The following is a 21,046-nucleotide window of genomic DNA, read 5'->3' as shown; positions in this document are numbered from 1 at the left end:
CAAGATCCTCGCGCAGAAGGCAGCAGAAATGCTGTAAGTCCCAAATGGTGGCGGCGTGCCATGTGGTAGCAGGCAGCAGGCCCTGGGAGCAGCCAGTCCCAGGCAGAAATGGCTGCCGGTCCCAGAGCGGTGGCCCGAGTGGTGGTGGTGGCGGGCCATGTGGCAGCAGGCATTGGGACCCAGGCAGAGTAGGCTTCTGGTCCTTGAGCAATGCTGGTTCCAGGCAGGGAGACACGTGGCAGGAGGGCAGAAGACAGAAACATGGATAGACAAGACATGCAGGGTGAGGTTGAATGTTTATTCAGTGGGTTATGGAGGAGGAAGGGTGAAGGGGGCGCAGAGATAGAGAGGGAGAGAGAGAGAGAGAGAAGAGGAGAAAGAGACAGAGAAGGGGGGAAGCAGAGAAGTGGGGAGAGAGGCAGAAGCGAAACTGCCTCTCCGAGAGGAAGATGGAAACAAAAGCGAGCTCACACCAGAAGCTGAAGATCAGCCTGCCTCAGCGGATGGGGGAGGGAGTGGACGTGGCTTGTCTCCTAAAGGGACCAAAACCATAACATTCCCAGGTCTTCCTTATAATTAAAAGTAAGCAAGTCAAGGAAGCAGAAAAGGAAGGGCCCAAGATGGCGGTGGGCAGGTCAGAGGTAATGGGATTGGGCGTGGCTTGTCCCTTAAAGGGACAGGAAAGCACAACATTCCCAGGTCTTCCTTATAATAAAAAGCAGGAGACCAGGGAGCACAGCCAAAAGAAACTGGGGCGGTAAACTCTCAAGACTGCTTCCGGCTGCTTCCCCCTTCTCTGTCTCTTTCCCCTCTCTCTTTCCCCTCTTCTCTCTATCCCCTCTTCTCTCTCTCTCTTTCTCTCTCCCTCCCCCCCTTCACCCTTCCTCCTCCATAATCCCATGAATAAACATTCAACCTCACTCTGCATGTCAAGTCAATCCATGTTTCTGTCTTCTGCCCGCCAGCCATGTGTCTCCCTGCCTGGGACCAGCCATTGCTCAGGGACCAGCAGCCATCTCTGCCTGGGGCCCACTGCCTGCTGCCACATGGCCAGCCACCACTGCTCTGGGACCAGCAGCTGTCTCTGCCTGGGACTGGCTGCTCCCAGGGCCCACTGTATGCTGCCACATGGCCCTCCACCACTGCTCTGGGACCAGCAGCTGTCCCTGCCTGGGACTGGCTGCTCCCAGGGCCCGCTGTCTGCCGCCACATGGCCCACTGCCACTGCTCAGGCCACCGCTCTGGGACCTGCAGCCATTTCTGCCTGGGACTGGCTGATCCCAGAGCCTGCTACCTGCCACCACATGGCCCGAAGCCACCATTTGGGACCTACAGCATTTCTGCTGCCTACTGCCACGGGGATCTTGGAGCATTTTTAAAAAAGAACAACACAGGTGATCAGTTCTCTCCTGTGAGTCCAGCACTCAGGATGCTATGGTTGGGTGGTGAAATAGAGACTATGGGTTACATAAAGTCCATCTGAAATACCAATACAGAAAGAAAGGATTGTTAGGTGAGACCTTGGAGGTAGGGTAGATTAGTGTTTTATTTGTTGAGACAGGGTTTCATATCGCCCAAGCTGTCCTCACACTGGCTTTGCAGGTTCACCTTGAGCTTACGTCATCCTGCTTCTACTTCACAGGTGCTAAAATTACATCTGCGGCCACCAAGACCAGTGAGACAGCAGTGGTCATTGAACCCAGGACTTGCTACATGCCATTCAGCCACTCTGCATCTGAGGTATGTCTACATCTGTTGACTTCATTTTCCCGCTATCCAGAATTTCACTGTAACTCACCAAGGCCTGCAACTATCCTGCATTTTCCTCTTTGGAGCAGAGTGGAGAGCACAAAACTCAGCCTGTGGGCTTTTTCTCCTGGGGGACCCACTATGTTAGATTCCTGTGCAAATCGATCATCACACTTTTGCCAACACCCTGATGGGTTCTTTCTCTATGTGCTTAGTAATCCAGGGGCAATTTCCTGAAGTTAAGCATGTGGCTTCTATGACTGTACCCTTCTCTCAAGGCTCACACTGTAACCAGCCTGTACGTTCTTCCTTAATATGCTTTCTAACACTGACTTGAGGAAGGTGACCTTTCCTCATTTATGTTCATCTTAAAGTCGTTTCTCATGAATATTTAAGTCTTCATATTGATGGACTTTGAGAAAGAATGAGTCATACCTCTGCAATCTTTTGAAATATTAGGTTAGTTCTCAACATGGGAAAGGTTATGAGTCTTTCAGTCAAGCCAAGGAAACACCAGCTTTAGAAGGCGAGGTGCTGATTGGTTTCCTCTGTCTTCCCAGAGAGGCTCCTAGAAAGGTCAGCTGGTCTTCTGGTCAGTACTGGAAAGCTACTTAGCAGGGTGGCAAAAGCAGTTAGCCATGACATCAGCGGTCGCATCTCTGGACATTCCATTGTATCCTGGAGATCTCTTGGAATCCCATGATGTCACCTTGTTGTAGCAACACCAACTGCCATTAGGACATTCCTCAGTCCCTAGAGGTTGAGCATCAGTCATGTTCTCAAGACTGAGGCTTCGCGTATTTGGGAGACAGAATGGAGAAGGTCCAGAGACCAGAGAGAGGCAGAAGAAAGCTACTGTTCACTTCTGGAAAAGACCCAGTGAGTCATGGGAAGGAAATGGGGAGATTGCCAAAGGAGGTGCACTTGAGGTGGGCTACCCAGTAACGGAGCTGAGGAACTGGAGCCTCAGAGAATAAGATGGACATCCCTGATTATCATACTTCCCAAAAGTCAAAGATTCCAGAATATTAGCTTGTCCATCTTGTGAGCCAGAGACTGAGAAAGGAAAGGCTGTTGTGCTGGGACCACCACTTAGCTCTTAACTTTACTGTGGTTTGGGGTGTTATGTTGGGACAGAAAAAGACCAGCAGGAGGCAGGGAAGGACGAATGTGTCCCCATCTTTCGTCAGACATCACTACACTACACCTGTAGTAGTTGCCTTTAGGTTCACTGTCTGTCTAACACTGTTCCCATGGAGACAAATGTGCTCCTGGCCGAGACCTTTAAACCTCAGACTGTTCAGCAGTCTGCTCAGGAGAATTCCTCTGACCTCCTTTCCCTGACAGTGACCCCCTTAGGGTTCTGAATCAGCAGTTGAGGATGGCATTTAGATCACAGGGTAACCAAACTTCTGTCAGAGTTATGGAACCAGAGCAGAGAATGGCTACTGAGTGTCAGCTTCAATGATCTGGGCTGTCAATGGGTGACTGGGTGAGTCTCTTGACCATGATGGAGCCCTGCCTGACTTTCCAATCCACAGCATGGGCCATGAGTAACCAGCAATGAGACATGGCCTCCTCATAACATCTGACTGCTTGTCCACTCTGCCATTTTTCTCATGGCTTCTAAATCACAGCAGGCTTCAGGTCTCTGGACCATGCTGCATCCTGTTCTTCTGTGAATATTCATGAAGAGGTGGTCTCTGTAGTCACCTGAAGAATTATAGGGAGGCCGAAATAAGCTGTGGATGCCTACAGAGCCACATCTCTAGAGTGATGGGAGATTTGAGAACCACACATGGGCCTGTCAACCTGGCCTAGAATATTTTGGTTGTCACTGGGTTTCAGACACAATTTTCTGTTTGGGACTCAGGATGGTCTGTCATTCTCCTATGCCTTTTGACTATGCAGTTTCACCTGTTTTATACCTATACACAGAAACCTCTACAGAGCCAGCATCCCATCCAATGCTCCTGAGCAAGAAGCAGATAAAGAAGGAAGAGGAGAGGCTGACCACAGAGCTGCAACTGATGACCAGGGAAAGAAATGACCTGAAAGACCGGCTGATGATCCTCACTGATGGAGCCGTGGACAATAGGTATCCATTGTTTCAAACTTCATGGGGCTGTAGGCAATGTCAACCTCACCTTCAGCCTTTGAACTCTCGATTTGTAGGAGGCTGTGCCAAACCTCATATCCTAAATTCTCCTCAGGGGACAGGCAGACCGTGAGTGACAGTGGCCATGAGATGTGGCCTCTACCTTTTCTGTTCTCTCCTAATGAAAACCAGGGCTTCTGGTCTCAGCCACAAAAATCAGGGATTGAGGCAGGTAATGTGTAGTTCCTAGCATGCATTTGGAAAGGAGCTGACAGGGGGTGGCTTGCATGAGGTACTACTACCTGCTGTTATTGTGTGTGGAGGCTCTAATTTCCTAGCATGTGATTGTGTGCTACAAGCCATGGTAGCAGCTGGAGGGGCCTGGTTTGACTGGAACATCTCAGTGTTTACCTGGAAAAGCTGGGTCTCATCACAGGTACTCTAGTTTTGTGTAGACTTCCATAAGACCATAGAGCGCTCTTTCTCTCTCTCTCTCTCTCTCTCTCTCTCTCTCTCTCTCTCTCTCTCTCTCTCTGTGTGTGTGTGTGTGTGTGTGTGTATATATGATGCTTTCTTTCTTTCTTTCTCTCTCTCTCTGTATATATATATATATATGATGCTTTCTCTCTCTCTCCGTATATATATATATATATGATGCTTTCTCTCTCTCTCTCTCTCTCTCTCTCTCTCTCTCTCTCTCTCTCTCTCTCTCTCTAGCTCTCTTTATTCTCTCTTTCTCTTACTCTCCTGTGGATATGTGTGAACATACACATTTGGAGATTTGTGTGTTCCTGATTTCTGGGAGTCAGTGATCTGCCGTGGTTTCTCATGATATCCTTCTCCCACTTTCCAGAAGTTTCCAGTGCTGACCCCTGGGAGGCCCACTTAAAGCAGGACAGCTTGTGTCCTACATGCTCACCTTGGTGGCACCTAGGAATTCCTAGGGGAGTTTATATCACTTCCTTCTCTTAAGACTCCAAACCATAATGATGTGCTCTAACTGTTCAGTGATTGTCAAACAGGACCCAAAATCAGTGTTCTGAAACAGGAGAGATGTCATTGCAATGTCTGGTGAACAGAGACATGTGAGAGAGACTCCTGGTAGCATAGAGAACCTGACTTACCATCTAGTCGTATTGAGTGAGCTCATGCAGTCAGTGCAGCTTCCATCTCAAGTTTAGCCTCAGCTGTGCTGGGATCAGAATAACAAGTTTAAAAGCACCAGGAGGTCCCACTACATAGGCACCAGAATCTTGCATCTGCTGTGCTATGGTAGATCAGGATACAACTTCAGTTCCTGTGATCATTGAAGCCTATGTTCATGGGGTCTTTTCTCCCATTTTCTAGTCCCTACAAGAACCACAAGCCAAATGCTTTGTATGAGAAGGTAAAGATGGATCACAAAGAGATCATGATGGAGCTAAACCATTTTGTGAGTGAAAACACCGAGACCTTGGATAATTTCAAGTTGCTGAGCAAGGAGACAGTCTTCTATCGGTAAGTGTCCATCTGGACATGGATAACAAAACTTGTGGAATGGCCATCTCTGACTTCCTTTTTCTCTGGATGGAGTGACTTCATCTCTGGTTCGAGCTTTTTTGCTTCTATGTAAGCAACTCTTAAACTTGTGTCTCTTGGATTCAGTTTTGCTAAGTGTGAAAGAGACTGTTAGCCCCTGCCACCTTGTCCTAGGGCCTCAAGAGCCTGTAGATAGAAAAGGTATTTACACTCTCAGGGGAATGTCAGGCAGCCTTGAACTTCTGGAGCTCAGGCCCATTCTTTACAGGTCTGGGGCTGTTGAATCTGTAGATAGATTGTACTCACCTTGAGTAACTTGTCCTCCCTTTGATTGTGTTTGCCCACTACATGCTGATGTTTCCCCATTACCACAGATAGTTAGGCCAGCTGGGGAACTACTCCTTCTACTGAAGGGACATGGATCCTTTTAGGTGTTGGAGTTTTCAATAGTAGTTTCATAATTTCTGGCATTACCTGTTCTCTCATTTGGGTTCTGAAGTGTAGGTGTTATGACTATATCAGACTCTTAGCTACCTAATCTAGGAAACATGAGGTCTTTTGGGGTGCTGTTTCCCAGAAATCAGGGGTAGCAGGAGGAGGCCTGCAGGGCCTTACTATGCAGAGTTTGTCTGCAGGGATCGGCACAGCCGACTACTGATGGAAAGGACTCAGCTAAAGAAGAAGGTGGATGAGCTGAGGCAGGAGGAAAGGAAACTGCAGAATAATTGGACTGTGCTGAAGTACCACCTGGAGGATTTGAAATTGATCCTTAATGACCAAGACGAAGAGATCAGTTACCTCAAAATCCAGCAACAACAGGTAGGGGCCGGCAACAAGTCAGGCTAAGCTCTGGTACTATTTGCCCATTTGACTACCTCTCTACCCATCCAACCACCAGTGTTTAACCCATCAACTTACTCACCCATACTCCCTTCTAGTCACGGACCTCATATATTCCAGACATTCCCTTCAGTGTCCATGCACAAGGACTTCTGGGAAGCTTTTGTCTTATGGAGATCTGAAATACGGGCAAGCCTTCCTTTCTGCTCTGCTCGAAGCTGCAATTCAGAGAAGGAAATGGGTCAATAACATATCACACATGTACTTGTATTTATGATGGGTAACCTTCTAGGCACAGAGCTTAGAGTGAGTGAGTTCTTGGTCCTGCTGCTTTTTTGTTTGGCAGGGATCATGTCCCATCGCAGGTGGGAAGCAGTTTATAAGGTGGAGATCCCTGTGCCAGGGCCAACAGAGTGCTTCTCTTACTCATGGATTTGCGTGGCCTGTTGGCTTCCCTTTTCTGCCTGCATCCCAATGTGTTCTCTTTGCTTCCCTGAATTCTTGGTTCACAGTGACAGAAGCTTGAATAGCAGCTTGTCAGCCCTGTTTTCTGAGAGTTGTGCTGGACTGTTCTCCCTTCCAGACTAAAATGTGTGGTTGACTGGATGATCATCTCGGGGCTTTTGACAAGCTGGTGGTGGAAGGTGGGAGATTTGGTCCTATGGCGGAAGAATTTCTGTAATCACATCAATATAGTCTAAGAAAATCACTTTTCTCACAATAATTTTAGTCCCCAAGGAATTATGGCTGAGTTGTGAGACTTTTCTGAAAGAACTGGTGTGGTTATTCTAAACTCAACTGTACATTGACCATGATGTTTATTTCTGCGACCTTCTATTTTCCATATTTCTCTTTAACACGCACTCCTTGTGGGTTTGAGTGTGAGTGCACGCATGTGTTTTTTCATGTGTGTGAGCGCACAAATGTGTGTGTAGTAGTGTAAGGATGTGGGTGTTGGGGTGCATCAAACATGTGCAGTTTCCAGTTCAGACCACTGTGTTGCTATCAGTCTGTACCAGAATCCTGGGGTTCTTACTTCCCCAGATGCTTTTGTTTAACCTGCCTAGCTGACCAGCAAGTTCTTGGGATCCTTTCTCTGTGCTTAGATATGTATGACTGTCTCTAACCCTCAACAAAGAACACAATTTTCTCTTAAACAGGAGCTGAAGAGATTGGAAGAAAGCTCTCAGTTCCTGCAGAAGCAGAGGGAAATGGTCATGCAGGAAAAGCACTTGGTCCAAAAGCTGCAGCATCACTTTCAGGTCTCTCAGATGAGGTAGGAGCCAGACTGGGAGAGGAGGTAGAGCCAAGGGGGGCCCATGGACTTGGGGACAATATCAATTCTGTCCATCTCTGAGGCTACAAGCTAGAGCAGGGAACAGAAGACCTCAGAGAACTGAGCTGGTCCAGTAACAAGAAATTCCGTCCAGCATATATTGTGTTTGATATTCAGTGTGTCTGTAGAATTTATTCTCTATACCTTCCTTCTGAAAACAGAGTTCTCCTAAGGCTTTCCCTGAACTCACAGAGAGCTGCCTGTTATGGCCTTCCAAGATATTGGGTTTATAGGTGTGCATCAAGGGGCATGGTAAAATTCGCGTTTTTATTTAGAAAAATCCAATGAAGATTAGAGATTTCCATCTTTAACACTGCTCTGTGTAACATTTGCCAACTTCCTGTGAAAAGTGCTCTCTGGATAGAATTGGTTAAGGACTTACCAGGAAGAACCCAGGCAGATGACTCGGCTGTAGGGAAGATCCTAACCTTCTCGGGTGTGTTCTGTAACCGACTCCCAAAGCCAGGATGCAGATTCCCAGCTCTAGTCCCTAGGAAAGCACCAGTTTTTATTTGGTCCCTGAGGACCGACAGGGACAACGTTCTCAGGCACACATCTCAGGAAATGCTGCTCTAGCACGACAGGCTCTATCTGCATGTTGTTCATGTTCAAGGTTCCTTCTGGGCATGAGGACTGAGCTAGCCACACACCCTTGTGCAGGGACCTGAGCTGCAGGCAGTTTAAGGCTATCTATAAAATGATGAATAGCTCATGTACAACTCATGCATTTCTCACGTGCTGTTGACTATAGTGTCAATATGCTGTTGCTGTTTACAAAATGATATCCCTGAATTATAGGAGAACACCCTTTTCTGTCTAGTAGAATGCACACTAACAGTGTTTATTTGAAATTATGACTTCAGTTTAATACTGAGCAAAGTTTTCGGCCCATCTACTCTGGGATCTTATTCCTTGTGAGTAACAACAAAGATATCAGTCACAAGAATAAATTCACTGTCCAGCAGAGCTGAGGTGAACTGAGGAAGCATCTTCAGCTAATGTGGCAGGTCTGTTTTTTTAAACTGCTTTTCTCTTCCAGGTCTGAAACTCCGCAGACTCATCTGGAACAGGCCACTGCCCAGGACGAGAGCCACCAGCAGAAGGATCTCCAAGAAGAACTAGGTGCTGAGTCCCATCCCCAGCAATACTGAATTCTAAGAACATATATTCTTCTTCAGTTCTGGTTACCCTTGAGTCATAGGTTCTGTTTGCCTAGCCAGTGACCCAGCATGGCTGCTTCTGGGCCTAGATTATTATTTTTTTTCTTTTTTTGATCATACCACTTGAGAGACCTGAGGAAGCCAAAGTAAGCCACAAACACCTTCTACACATGTTCGTCACATTAGGATCAAGGCCTACAGACTAAAAGACACCCCTTGTAGCTGGGAACTCAGCGGTGAAGGAAATTCCAGCTGATCTCCAGGTGATCACACCTAATCTGATTCATGTGTCCGCTGACTCAGTTCTCGAGAAGGGAAGAACGCATCAAAAATATACTTGAGATACAGAAATCCTGAGACAAAGATTACTCAGAAGCCTACATTTACCAGCAAGTGGACTCCACCTTGGGATAACATGACATATAAGCTCCTATGTGGAATGGATCCAGGAATCTTGAAAAAGCCATTAAAATTGTGACTATCTTCCTAGCGTTTCTCCAAGGCAAGCACTTGCCTGTAGTAGGTGTAGTAGGTTCTATCAATATTTAGTGATAAATGCTAATTATTATTAGCTTTATTTTGTTTGAGTTTTGTTTTAAATGCTTGTTTATGGTTCATTTGGTTTTGGTTTTGCTATTTTGATGTTATTTATTCTTGTTATTAGTTCCATAATTTTCAAAGTTTATCCATTGTTTATATTCACTATTGTTTCAAATATATTGTTTGTTAATAAAAAATTAATTTCCAACTTTTCACACTTAATTTCAGTTTCTTTCATCAAGTGTGGTGTCACACTGCTTTAAGCCCCAAATTTCCAGGTACAGATGGAAGCCATGGGTCAATGCCCAGTGGATGTCAACTCCTTGCTTTTATGCAGTTGGGCCACAGCTGCCTTAGTACAGCTCCTGATCTCAGCACTGTTGGTGACAGAGATCACGTGGGATCCTGTGTGCATGGTGCCTGTTCTTTTGAGGGCCCCCGTAGCTTCACCCTTCAGTGTTGTATGCCAGGAAAAACAAAGGAAACAGTAACAGATAATAAGATCCCGAATGGAGACTTGTCTGGCATCTGCCCCCTATGTCCTGGGACAGATGTCCCTGGAGAGCTAGGGTTCGGGCTTCTCTGTTCTCTTCCCTTTAGATTGCTTGGGGAACATTCACCATGCAGTGGAAAATGGCAGGCTGGAATATGTCCCCATGGTTCCCCAGGGACTCCCTGGTGACACCAAGCAGAGGTTAGATGTGATGCAACCTCTGAGCTCACTTCAGGGTATCTGTGACAGAAACAACATTGAGGTCCTATGGAAAGCCTTGACCAGTCTGGCTTCCATTTCATGCTCTTAAGCCAACCCTACAGAGGACACTTGTCCTGCTAGTCTGTGGTCTCTGAGGAGCAGAAGTGTCTGTGTCTTAAACACACCCTCTGGCGTGGGAGGTGTCTGTGTCTGAGAGCAATGAAGCCTGAAATCACTAGAGAAAATCACCCCATTTATCATGTGTCAGATGCCTGAGGGTACCTGATGAGGATGTCTCTGTCTTTGGGTAGAGAGGGGAACATCTTTGGTTTGGTTTGGGTTTCAGACGGGTACTCATGTTATTCCACATTGACCTTTAAGTTACTATTTCTGGGGTTCTCTACCTGGGTTCACACATAAGCCCCTTAAAGTTATATCTATTTACACTACAATTTATTACAGTATCAAAATTTCAGTTACGATGTAACAATAAAATATTTCAGGATGGGGCAGCACAGCTGAGGAAGTATATCAATGGTCACATCCCTGGGAAGGCTGAAAACCACTGAACTGCATGGTTAAGGCTCCCACCTCTACCTCCTGAGTGCTGGGACTTTACCTGGTACATGCAGTGGGGGGATCTAACCCAGCGATTGTGCGTAATAGAAAAGTGTCCTACCACCTGAGCAATGATCCTCACCACTTCACAGCCATTTCTGGAGGCAGGCCAGTGTCTTCAGGCAGGGGGATAGTCTAGGAGGCACCCCTTTGACACCTGGGCCTCCAGACTTTCACAGTTAATGACAACAACAGAAACACTGCAGAGCTCAGGCACTACCAAGACTGATCTGGATGCTGAAGAAGGCCCTTGTGGTGGCAGAAATTTCAAGAGTAGAGCTGGAGCTGTGGTCATGGCTGTGGAAGATCTGTATGTCTTTATTTGGGAGCTGGTTGTCAGCCCAAAGAAAATTCCAGCAACCATCCCCTCTGGATCTGATCCAATAGCAGAATAAGACGCCAGGGCGAGGGAGCAAGGACTGATCTCTCAGCTCAGACAGCTCAGTCTGCAGTGCATTTGTTGTGCAAACATGAAGACCTGAGTTTGATATGCAGCACCCATGAAATGGAAGGCCATGGCCAGGACTGCCTCAGTCATTAAGAGCATGGACTCTTTTTGCAGAAGATTGAATTCAATTCCCAACACCCAGGTGTGGTGACTTTGAACCACCTGTATGTCTACCTTTACCAACCAAAGCTCCATTTCTAGGATTTGTGTGCACATATGCACACACACACACACACACACACACACACACACACACACACACACACACACACACTAAGAATCAGCCCGAGAACAGGGACCATCAAATAAGGGGGCAGAAAGAAAGAGTCTCATGAAGAGGACCATGTGATGGAGGACACAGGCTTATTAGACAGGATGAGCTGAAGCTATGACTTGGCATTGATTGTCTTAATTTTCATTACTCTTCTTGAAGCCAGTCTTAACACCCTCCCCTGCTCGTTCTTCTCTCTCTCTCTGTCTCTCTCTCTGTCTCTCTCTCTCTCTTTCTCTGTCTCTCTCTCTCTTTCTCCCTCCCTCTCTTCCCCACTCTCTCTCCTTTCCTTCCTCCCTCTCTCTCTCTTAAATTTTTTTTTTGAGAATAAAACTGTGAACTTACGAAACAACCTGAAAGAAGAAGGATGACTGGATGGCAGGGAAATTTAATGTGGTCAGGGAGAGGAGGGATAGTCAGGCAATGCTCTTCAATGACATTTGACCTCGAACTTTCTGGAGAAGCAATAAACTTGACTAGTATGTAAGTTGAGCTGGGCACAGAGGCCCATTTTGCACATAAAATATGAATACAACAAAATAAAAACCCCATGATTTCAAAAGCCTGGAGAAGATGTCCTGATGGAGTCACCAGTGGTTCCCACAGTGGGGCTGTATGGCTAGGAGACAGTAGGTGGGTACGCAGAAAAGCAACAGCAAGAGTCGATTTCCATGGAGATAGGCTATATTCTTGTCAATGATGAAGAGCCACAGAAGCTATAAAATGTGGTCAAAATGCAGAAAAATCTCATCTTCCACACGCTTCACCTAGAAAACGTTTCCTATATCCCCTGCCCACCAACCTATATTCCATCATAGAGCAGACTGAATGATACAGGTATGGATTATTTAGGGTTTGTTCCCAGCATGCTCTGGACACACTCCATGTGGGGGGAGACCCTGTATCTGACACCACCAAAACACACTCGGTCAATATTTTGCAATAACTCAAAGGCCAAAGGGTGAGATTTTTTCTGTTTTGACCACATTTTATGCACACTGACTGTTCATCAATGTGGGGACCTTGGCTTGACATATATTTGGAAATGAGAGCCCTTCCAGCTGGGTCAAGGATGAAGATTGTTGTCATGGCAATATAGGGCTGCTGCGCACCCTACGTCAGTCTTGGGAACCACGTAAGATGACAGAAAATCCATCCATGTTCCTGGATCACTGGAGAAGAGTTGCTGGGTGATCTTCCAGCTGAGATTCCCAGTGATGTTGAAGGTATGCCTGTGATGTGAGCAAGAATCTTTTTAACAAACCCAATACCTTTGGTCCAATTTCTACCCAGCCCTTACAGTGTAGATAGTAATCGCTGTCTGCTACAGGCATCATGATACTTCCTCTGTGTCTGCCACTCATCTTTAAACTCTCCACAGCTGTCTTTTGTTCCACAGACATTCAGAATTTGTACTCTTAAATCTGTCCGTCTGAGGCTTTGTTATACAATAAGAAAGAACTCCTCCAACCCAAGATTACAAAGCAACATACTCTAATATTTCTCTCTCATTCTTCCCTTTTGCTTCTAAGTGGATCATTAATTGTCACAATATTTCAACTTCCTATTCTTGCTGGTGGTGTAAAAGGCTCGTTTCTGTTGTGTTTACTATGCACTCTCTAATCTGTTTTCTGAGACAGCTTTACTTTCCTCTGGGTCACATTTAGGGGGGTGTCTCTGGAATTTTGTAGTTTGTGCTAATAATATAACTATCCTTATATTATGTTTTTAATCCTCAGATTTTGACTGTTTTTTCTATTTATTCTTTCAGATTAGTTATAGAATAAACTATGTTTTCACCAAACATAGAAGTTTTGTTTACTAATTTACACTAATGAGCTAATTTGAGAAATATTGCCTTTACGACACTGAGCCTTCCTTAGAGAAACATAGTGTATTTCTCTCATTTATTCTTCTTTTGCTTACATAAAAAAGACTTGACTTTTCTTTACATTTGCTATCTTAGTTAGCTTCAGGTTGTTGAATAAAATACCCAAGGCTGAATAATTTATAAGAAGCGGTTTGGTTTGGCCGCAAATTTTGGAGGGTAAAAGCCTAAGTCTGGGTGACCTCCATCTGCTTGGCTCCCCTACAGAATCAGCCTCATCAGTATCAGGAGTCCTTGAGATGGAGATCACATGGTGATGAGGAATCAGGAGAGTCAATGGAGAGAGCTGGACCAACAATAGATCAGCCTGCTCTCCAGTTGAGCAATGCAGTCCCTGTAACCTGCCCTGAGGCATCACTTAGAACACCATTAAGCTGAATTTTGGTTGTGAGGCACAACAGTACTGGCCTTGACATCTCCCATCAGTCATTATTTCCAGGTGTGTTAAAGATCTTGCTTTGGTCTGAATTCCCCCTCTTGGCTGCTATGGTAGTGTGCATCTAGAATATACTCAGAAGGCCTCTGTGGTAAAGGTTTGGACTCCAGCCCATGGTGCTTTGGGGAACAGAGGGGACCTATAAGAAATGGAGACTGGAGGGAGGATTTCACATAGGCTTGCCACCTTTGAGTGAGACACTGAGAGCCCAGTCTGTCCTCTCTCATATGTGTACAAGTGAAGGGCTTGTCACATGCTGCCACCACAAGGGGCTATCTCACCACAGGCCCAAAACAGTGAACACAACCAATCAGAACTAAAGCCTTTAAAATGGAAACTAAAGTAAATCCCTTCTCTTTGTCCTTGACTATCTCTGGAACTTGTTAGAGTAAAAAACACTTACACCCTTACCCAAGCAGTGGTGATTAACATATCCGAGGGGTCTGCATATTTCCTTGTGCCCAGAGCTTCATAATAAAAATAGTTAAAAAAAACCATAGCCTGCTTGGGCGCTGGGTCCTAACCCAAAGCGGAGTATAAAGGGGAGGTCGGGGGCTTCTTTGTCCCCATAGCCCACCTGCAGCAAGCAGGGTAGGCCCTTTGTCTGCAAGCAAACCAAGCAGCACGGAGTTGCAATCAGGGCACCTAGTGAAACATCATTGTGGTGAGTGAGTGCTGCGGCACCTGGGAACAGCCCGCCTACACTTCCTGATCAACCTACAGGGCTACACTGCCCGGTACCTCCTCTCTCTTCCTATCCCATCCAGCTTACATCCAGATCCCCCTACCCCCTGTCTCCCTCCATCCCTCCCTTCTTGGAGCAGAGTGCCTCCCTGTTCAGCCTGCCTGGGCACTGGGACTGAACCCGAAGGTGAGTGCAAAGGGGAAGGTGGTAGCTCCTTTGTCTCCATAACCTGCCTGCAGCAAGCAGGGTAGGCCTTTGTTTGGAAGCTAACCAAGCAGCAAGGAGATCGGAACTGGACTCCAGGAGAAACAGCACGGGGGAGTGACATCACTTGGAAGGTACATCAGTTGGCAAGAAGACCTGATCCTGTAAAAGAAGATCCATAGGAGAATATTGGAAGGAAGAGATGGGGAGACGCCAATGCAAGAATTCACCCAACAATCTGAAGAACAACACGAAACCACCAGAAGCCAGCGACCTCACAACAGGAGGACATGAACACCTTAATCATGAAGAAGGAGAAAAAACTGACTTCATGACAGGGATTGACACCCTTAAACAGCATATAAAAAACGCCCTTATAGAAATGGATGAGAAGTATAACAGAAAGTTCGAGGAATTGAGTAAATCAGTGAATGATACCCTAGGAAAGCAAGGAAAAACAATCAAGCAGATAATGGAAACAGTTCATGATTTGAAAAATGAAATGGAGGCAAAGAAGAAAACACAAACAGAGGGCCGGCTGGACATGGAAAATCTAGGTAAACGAATAGAGACTACAGAAACAAGCATAACCAGCAGAATACAAGAGATAGAAGAAAGAATCTCAGAGTCTGAGGATAACATAGAGAAAATAAACGCACTGATCAAAGAAAACAGCAAGTCCAACAAACTCTCATCACAAAACATTCAGGAAATATGGGACACAATAAAAAGACCAAACCTAAGAATAATTGGAGTAGAAGAAGGAGAAGAAGTGCAGCTCAACGGTCCAGAAAATATACTTAACAAAATTATAGAAGAAAACTTTCCCAACCTGAAGAAGGATGTACCTATGAAGGTTCAAGAGGCATACAGAACCCCAAATAGGCTGGATCAAAAAAAAACATCCCCTCGTCATATAATAATCAAAACACAAAATATACAGAATAAAGAAAGAATATTAAGAGCCGCAAAGGAAAAAGGCCAACTTACTTATAAAGGTAAACCTATCAGACTTACACCTGACTTCTCTATGGAAACCATGAAAGCCAGAAGGTCCTGGATAGATGTACTGCAAAAACTAAGAGACCATGGATGCAAGCCCAGACTACTATATCCAGCCAAGCTTTCGTTCACCATAAATGGAGAAAACAAAATTTTCCAGGATAAAAACAAATTTAAGCAATACGTAGCCACAAATCCAGCCTTACAGAAAATAATAGAAGGAAAATCACTAACCAAGGAGTCCAACAAAGACCTCAATAACTCAGACATCTAGAGACCCTTCACCAGTGCAACTCAAAGAAGGGAAACACACAAACCCTACTACTTAAAAAGTGACCGGAGTTAACAACCACTGGTCATTAATATCACTTAATGTCAATGGACTCAACTCACCTATAAAAAGGCACAGGCTAAGAGACTGGATACGAAAACAGGACCCAACATTCTGCTGTCTACAAGAAACACACCTCAACCACAAAGACAGGCACCTACTCAGAGTAAAGGGCTGGGAAAAGGCTTATCAAGCAAATGGACCTAAGAAACAAGCAGGTGTGGCCATACTAATTTCTAACAAAGTTGACTTCAAACTTAAATCAATCAAAAGAGATGGAGAGGGACATTTTATACTCATAACAGGAAAAATTCATCAGGAAGAAATCTCAATCCTGAATATCTATGCCCCTAATATAAAAGCACCCACGTATGTAAAAGAAACATTGCTAAAATTCAAGGCAGCCATCAAACCGCACACACTAATAGTAGGAGACTTCAACACTCCTCTTTCACCAATGGACAGGTCAATCAGACAGAAACCTAACAGAGAAATTAGAGAATTAATGGAGGTAATGAAGCAAATGGACTTAACAGACATCTATAGAATATTCCACCCAAATAGGAAAGAATATACCTTTTTCTCTGCAGCTCATGGAACCTTCTCGAAAATTGACCACATACTCGGTAACAAAGCTAACTTACACAGCTACAAAAAACTATTACTAACCACCTGTGTCTTATCAGACCACCATGGATTAAAGTTAGAATTCAACAACAATGCTACCCCCAGAAAGCCTACAAACTCATGGAAACTGAACAGTCAACTACTGAACCATACCTGGATTAAGGAGGAAATAAAGAAAGAAATTAAAGTCTTCCTTGAATTCAATGAAAATAAAGAAACAACATACTCGAACTTATGGGACACTATGAAAGCAGTCCTGAGAGGAAAGTTCATAGCACTAAGTGCCCACTTAAAGAAAACAGAGAAAGCACATATTGGAGACTTAACAGCCCAACTGAAAGCTCTAGAAAAAAAAGAAGCAGACTCACCTAGGAGGAGTAGAAGACTGGAAATAATCAAACTGAGGGCTGAAATCAACAAAATAGAAACACAAAAAACAATCCAAAGAATCAATGAATCAAGAAGCTGGTTCCTGGAAAAAATCAACAAGATTGACAAACCCCTATCCAAACTAATCAAACGGCAGAGAGAAAATTTGCAAATTAATAAGATCAGAAATGAAAAGAGGGACATAACCACAGACACAGAGGAAATTCAGAGAATCATTAGATCTTACTACAAAAGCCTATATGCCACAAAACTGGAAAATGTAAAGGAAATGGATACTTTTTTAGATAAATATCATATACCAAAGTTAAATCAGGACCAGGTGAACAGTCTAAATAGACCTGTGAGTCGCGAAAGTGAAGAATTAGAAGAGGTTATCAAAACCTCCCTACCAAAAAAAGCCCAGGACCAGATGTTTTCAATGCAGAATTCTACCAGAACTTCCAAGAAGAGCTAATACCTATACTCCTTAATGTATTTCACAATATAGAAACAGAAGAGGCACTGCCAAATTCCTTTTATGAAGCTAGAGTTACTCTGATAATAAAACCGCACAAAGACTCAACCAAGAAAGAGAATTATAGACCAATCTCACTCATGAACATCGATGCAAAAATCCTCAACAAAATACTGGCAAACCGAATCCAAGAACACATTAGAAAAATTATCCATTATGATCAAGTAGGCTTCATCCCAGGGATGCAGGGCTGGTTCAACATACGAAAATCTATCAATGTAATCCATCATATAAATAAACTGAAGGAAAAAAACCATATGATCATCTCATTAGATGCTGAAAAAGCATTTGACAAAATTCAACATCCCTTTATGATAAAAGTATTGGAGAGATGAGGGACACAAGGGTCATACCTAAATATAATAAAAGCTATATACAGCAAGCCGACAGCTAACATCAAATTAAATGGAAAGAAACTCAAAGCCATCCCGTTAAACTCAGGAACACGACAAGGCTGTCCACTCTCACCATACCTCTTCAATATAGTGCTTGAAGTTCTAGCCATAGCAATAAGACAACATAAGGGGATCAAGGGGATTTGAATTGGAAAGGAAGAAGTGAAAGTTTCGTTATTTGCAGATGATATGATAGTGTACATAAGCGACCCCCAAAACTCCACCAATGAACTTTTACAGCTGTACCTTTAGTAATGTGGCAGGATACAAGCTCAACTCCAAAAAATCAGTCGCCCTCTTATACACAAAGGATATGGAAGCAGAGAGGGAAATCAGAGAAGCTTCACCTTTCACGATAGCCACAAACAGCATAAAATATCTTGGGGTAACCCTAACCAAGGAAGTGAAAGATCTATTTGACAAGACCTTTAAGGCATTGAAGAAAGAAACTGAGGAGTATACCAGAAAATGGAAGGACCTCCCTTGCTCTTGGATTGGGAGGATCAACATAGTAAAAATGGCAATTCTACCAAAGGCAATTTATAGATTCAATGCAATCCCCATCAAGGTCCCATCAAAATTCCTCACAGATCTTGAGAGGACAATAATCAACTTTATATGGAAAAACAAAAAACCCAGGATAGCCAAAACAATCCTATACAATAAAGGATTGTCTGTACACATTACCATCCCTGACTTCAAACTCGATTACAGAGCTGCAGTGATGAAAACATTGTGGTACTGGCATAAAAACAGAGAAGTCGACCAATGGAATCGTATAGAAGACCCGTATTTTAACCCACAAACCTATGAACACCTCATTTTTTTTTTGTTTGATCTGATTTTATTGATTTCTTCCACCTTCCATTATCTTCCCAGGGAATTTTTGGCCCGTTCCCGTGGATAAACCAGCCTTGGGCCACACAACTAGGCCCTCTGCCCTCCTCTTTTAAGGGAGGAGGGAAGTGGGGCTGGAGGACTCTTCCACTCATCAAACCTTATGGCAAGGGAAACCCCAAAAACTGGACAAAAGGGTAAAGTTGCTCAACCCTGCTGGTTGAGACTGAGGCTCTCATCAACGGGAGAATCACCTGAACTTGGGGAGAAGGACTAGGAATAGAAAAGGGGGTGTAAAGGGTTAAAGGTCTGAACCGTGGGGGGTAGAGGATGCCCCCAGGGAGTTGTCAATCATTTTCCCACCCCACAGCAACCCCATGTCCCTGAACTGGCCCTCAAACGCGGAAACAACCGGTTTGTCCATCACCAAGGTCCTTCCCTCCGTCCCTTTCTTTTGGTCTCTGGGCAGTTGCCGCCTTGCTCCCCTGGGGTATAAAGACCCTGGTCGCCCGCTGAGAGGGCAGGGATGGGGCTGGTTATGCAGCCTTCTACAGTTAAGGCTTTTCCGGAAGCCATCCCTTGGTTCATTGGTCGAGATGAGGGACTATCACCCCGACCTCTCAGGTGCTTGAAGATCACTGTCATTTGCGGTTCTCGGCACACAGTCCGTAAAATGCAAAAAGACAGACAAATCTGAGAATCAAGGCTCCCTCCTGGAGTCCTCAGACTGCCCGGGGCCCCAACCCGGAGAAGAGGTCTAAAGCTCAGGGTTCTTCCAAGTTGACCCACCAGGATTTGAGGCCCGGGGGCGGGCTCGGGGACAGCGGGTCCTCCCATCTGCCACCTCCACAGCGGGTGGGCAGGCGGAGGCTTTTCGTCTCCCTGGAGGCGAAGCGAGGAAGCCGGCCCTAAGTCTCCGTCCTCTTCCACCACCAGGGCTGGTGGACAGGGAAAGCAGTCGAGGAGGCTAAAGGTGCTCGAGGTGGGGAGCGTCGGGACGGGCGGGCGGGGCTGCACTCCGCGCGGAGGCGGCGCTGGCCGCCGGCGTTTCTTGGCTGCTACCCGGGCTTTGGCTGCCGGCCGCTCGGGCCCTCGGCGCAAACTTGGAGTGTCCAGGGCGAAGCCCTTCGCATAACACCAAAGTTTCGAGCGGCGGATCAGGCGATTGAAATGTTCCTGGCGGAGATCACTGGGCGCGTCCGGCGCTGCGTCTGCCGTCGAAGGGCTGAGCGCGGGTGCCTCGGGCGCGGCAGGGGCAGGGTCTCCACCAGATGCAGCCGCCGAGGCCGGCACAGGCTGCTCCGGAGACGCAGGTTCCGGGGAGAGGCCCGCAGGTGGCGGAGGAAGCTGGGAGCTGGGCTCATGAGGCGGACTGCTAGCTGCATCAGGCTGGAACTCCAGACTCGGGGCTGGCCTGGGCGGGGACCAGGCGGAGCTGGTCGGAGAATCCCGAGGACGCCGGGGAGCAGGGCAGCAACCGGGAGGTGCGCAGGAACCAGAACCGAAGTGCGGGAAGCCGCCTCCACCCTCTTCCTCTTCTTCGCCGCCTGGGCACACCGCGATTCCTGCATCCTCGCGGGCCGCGGAGCTCACGTCGCTCGGTGGCCCGGCCTGTTCCCCGAGGTGCTTCAGACTGTCCACAGCCCTGCCGCCGGTGCATGGCGAGGCCGGGGGGCCCAGCAGTACCGGGGTCCGCGGCGCCAGCTCTCCAGCCCCCAGGCCCAGGGCGGACGGCCGGGGTTTGGCAAGGGCGCAGAAGGCGAGGGCAAGCAGGCACAGCGGGGAGAACTCCGGGGTCCCCCGACGCGGTTTCCGGGGCGTGGGCGAGCAGGGAGACCCCCGCGGGGACGCGGGCACTGTCAAGCGGGGAGGAGGACACAGAGTCTCCATGGAGCAGCCTTGGGGGTCGCCCACTGCGGGGGCCCTGGTCCCAAAGGCGGGATGCCCCGGCGGCCCGAAGAGCCCGCTGGCCAGGGGAACATCGCCCCCCGTCGACGGGAGGTCTGTGCTCACGGGCGCCCTGGGCCCGCCACCGGGGACCCGCGGCGGTGCTCCGGGTCCCTCCGCGGTCTCGTCACGCGGCCCTCGCGGCGGCCGGACTCCTGGGTCCCCCGCGCGTCCCCGGTGCAATCGGTCGCGCTTCCTGCCGCCGCGTTCCCGGCGCACCCCCCTCAACGCTGAGGCAGGGGCAAACAAAGCGGCCGCACTCACAGCCGGCGGGAAGGACCCCGGCCCGGCGCCCGGTGCCCGGGCCCAGCGGCGGGGAGGGCGCCTTCCGCCCTCTCGGCTTCTTTCTTTGAACACCTCATTTTTGATAAAGGAGCCAAAAGTATACAATGGAAGAAAGAAAGCATCTTCAACAAATGGTGCTGGCATAACTGGATGTCAACCTGTAGAAGAATGAAAATAGACCCATATCTATCACCGTGCACAAAACTCATGTCCGAATGGATTAAAGACCTCAC

The 21,046-nt window shown here is 46.8% G+C and overlaps 1 protein-coding gene and 1 pseudogene across 1 annotated transcript in view; both read right to left on the bottom strand.

The window, feature by feature from the left end:
• The window catches only part of LOC142856708 (vomeronasal type-2 receptor 26-like), a 173,595-nt gene that overhangs the window by 37,423 nt on the left and 115,126 nt on the right, over nt 1–21,046 (bottom strand). The gene's annotated exons all lie outside the window — the stretch shown is intronic.
• LOC142860583 (elongin BC and Polycomb repressive complex 2-associated protein-like) lies at nt 19,241–20,948 on the bottom strand (annotated as a pseudogene).

The sequence above is a fragment of the Microtus pennsylvanicus genome, chromosome 1 (genome assembly GCF_037038515.1).
Source record: "Microtus pennsylvanicus isolate mMicPen1 chromosome 1, mMicPen1.hap1, whole genome shotgun sequence".
NCBI lineage: Eukaryota > Metazoa > Chordata > Mammalia > Rodentia > Cricetidae > Microtus > Microtus pennsylvanicus.
This window is presented reverse-complemented; position numbering and strand designations above follow the sequence as displayed.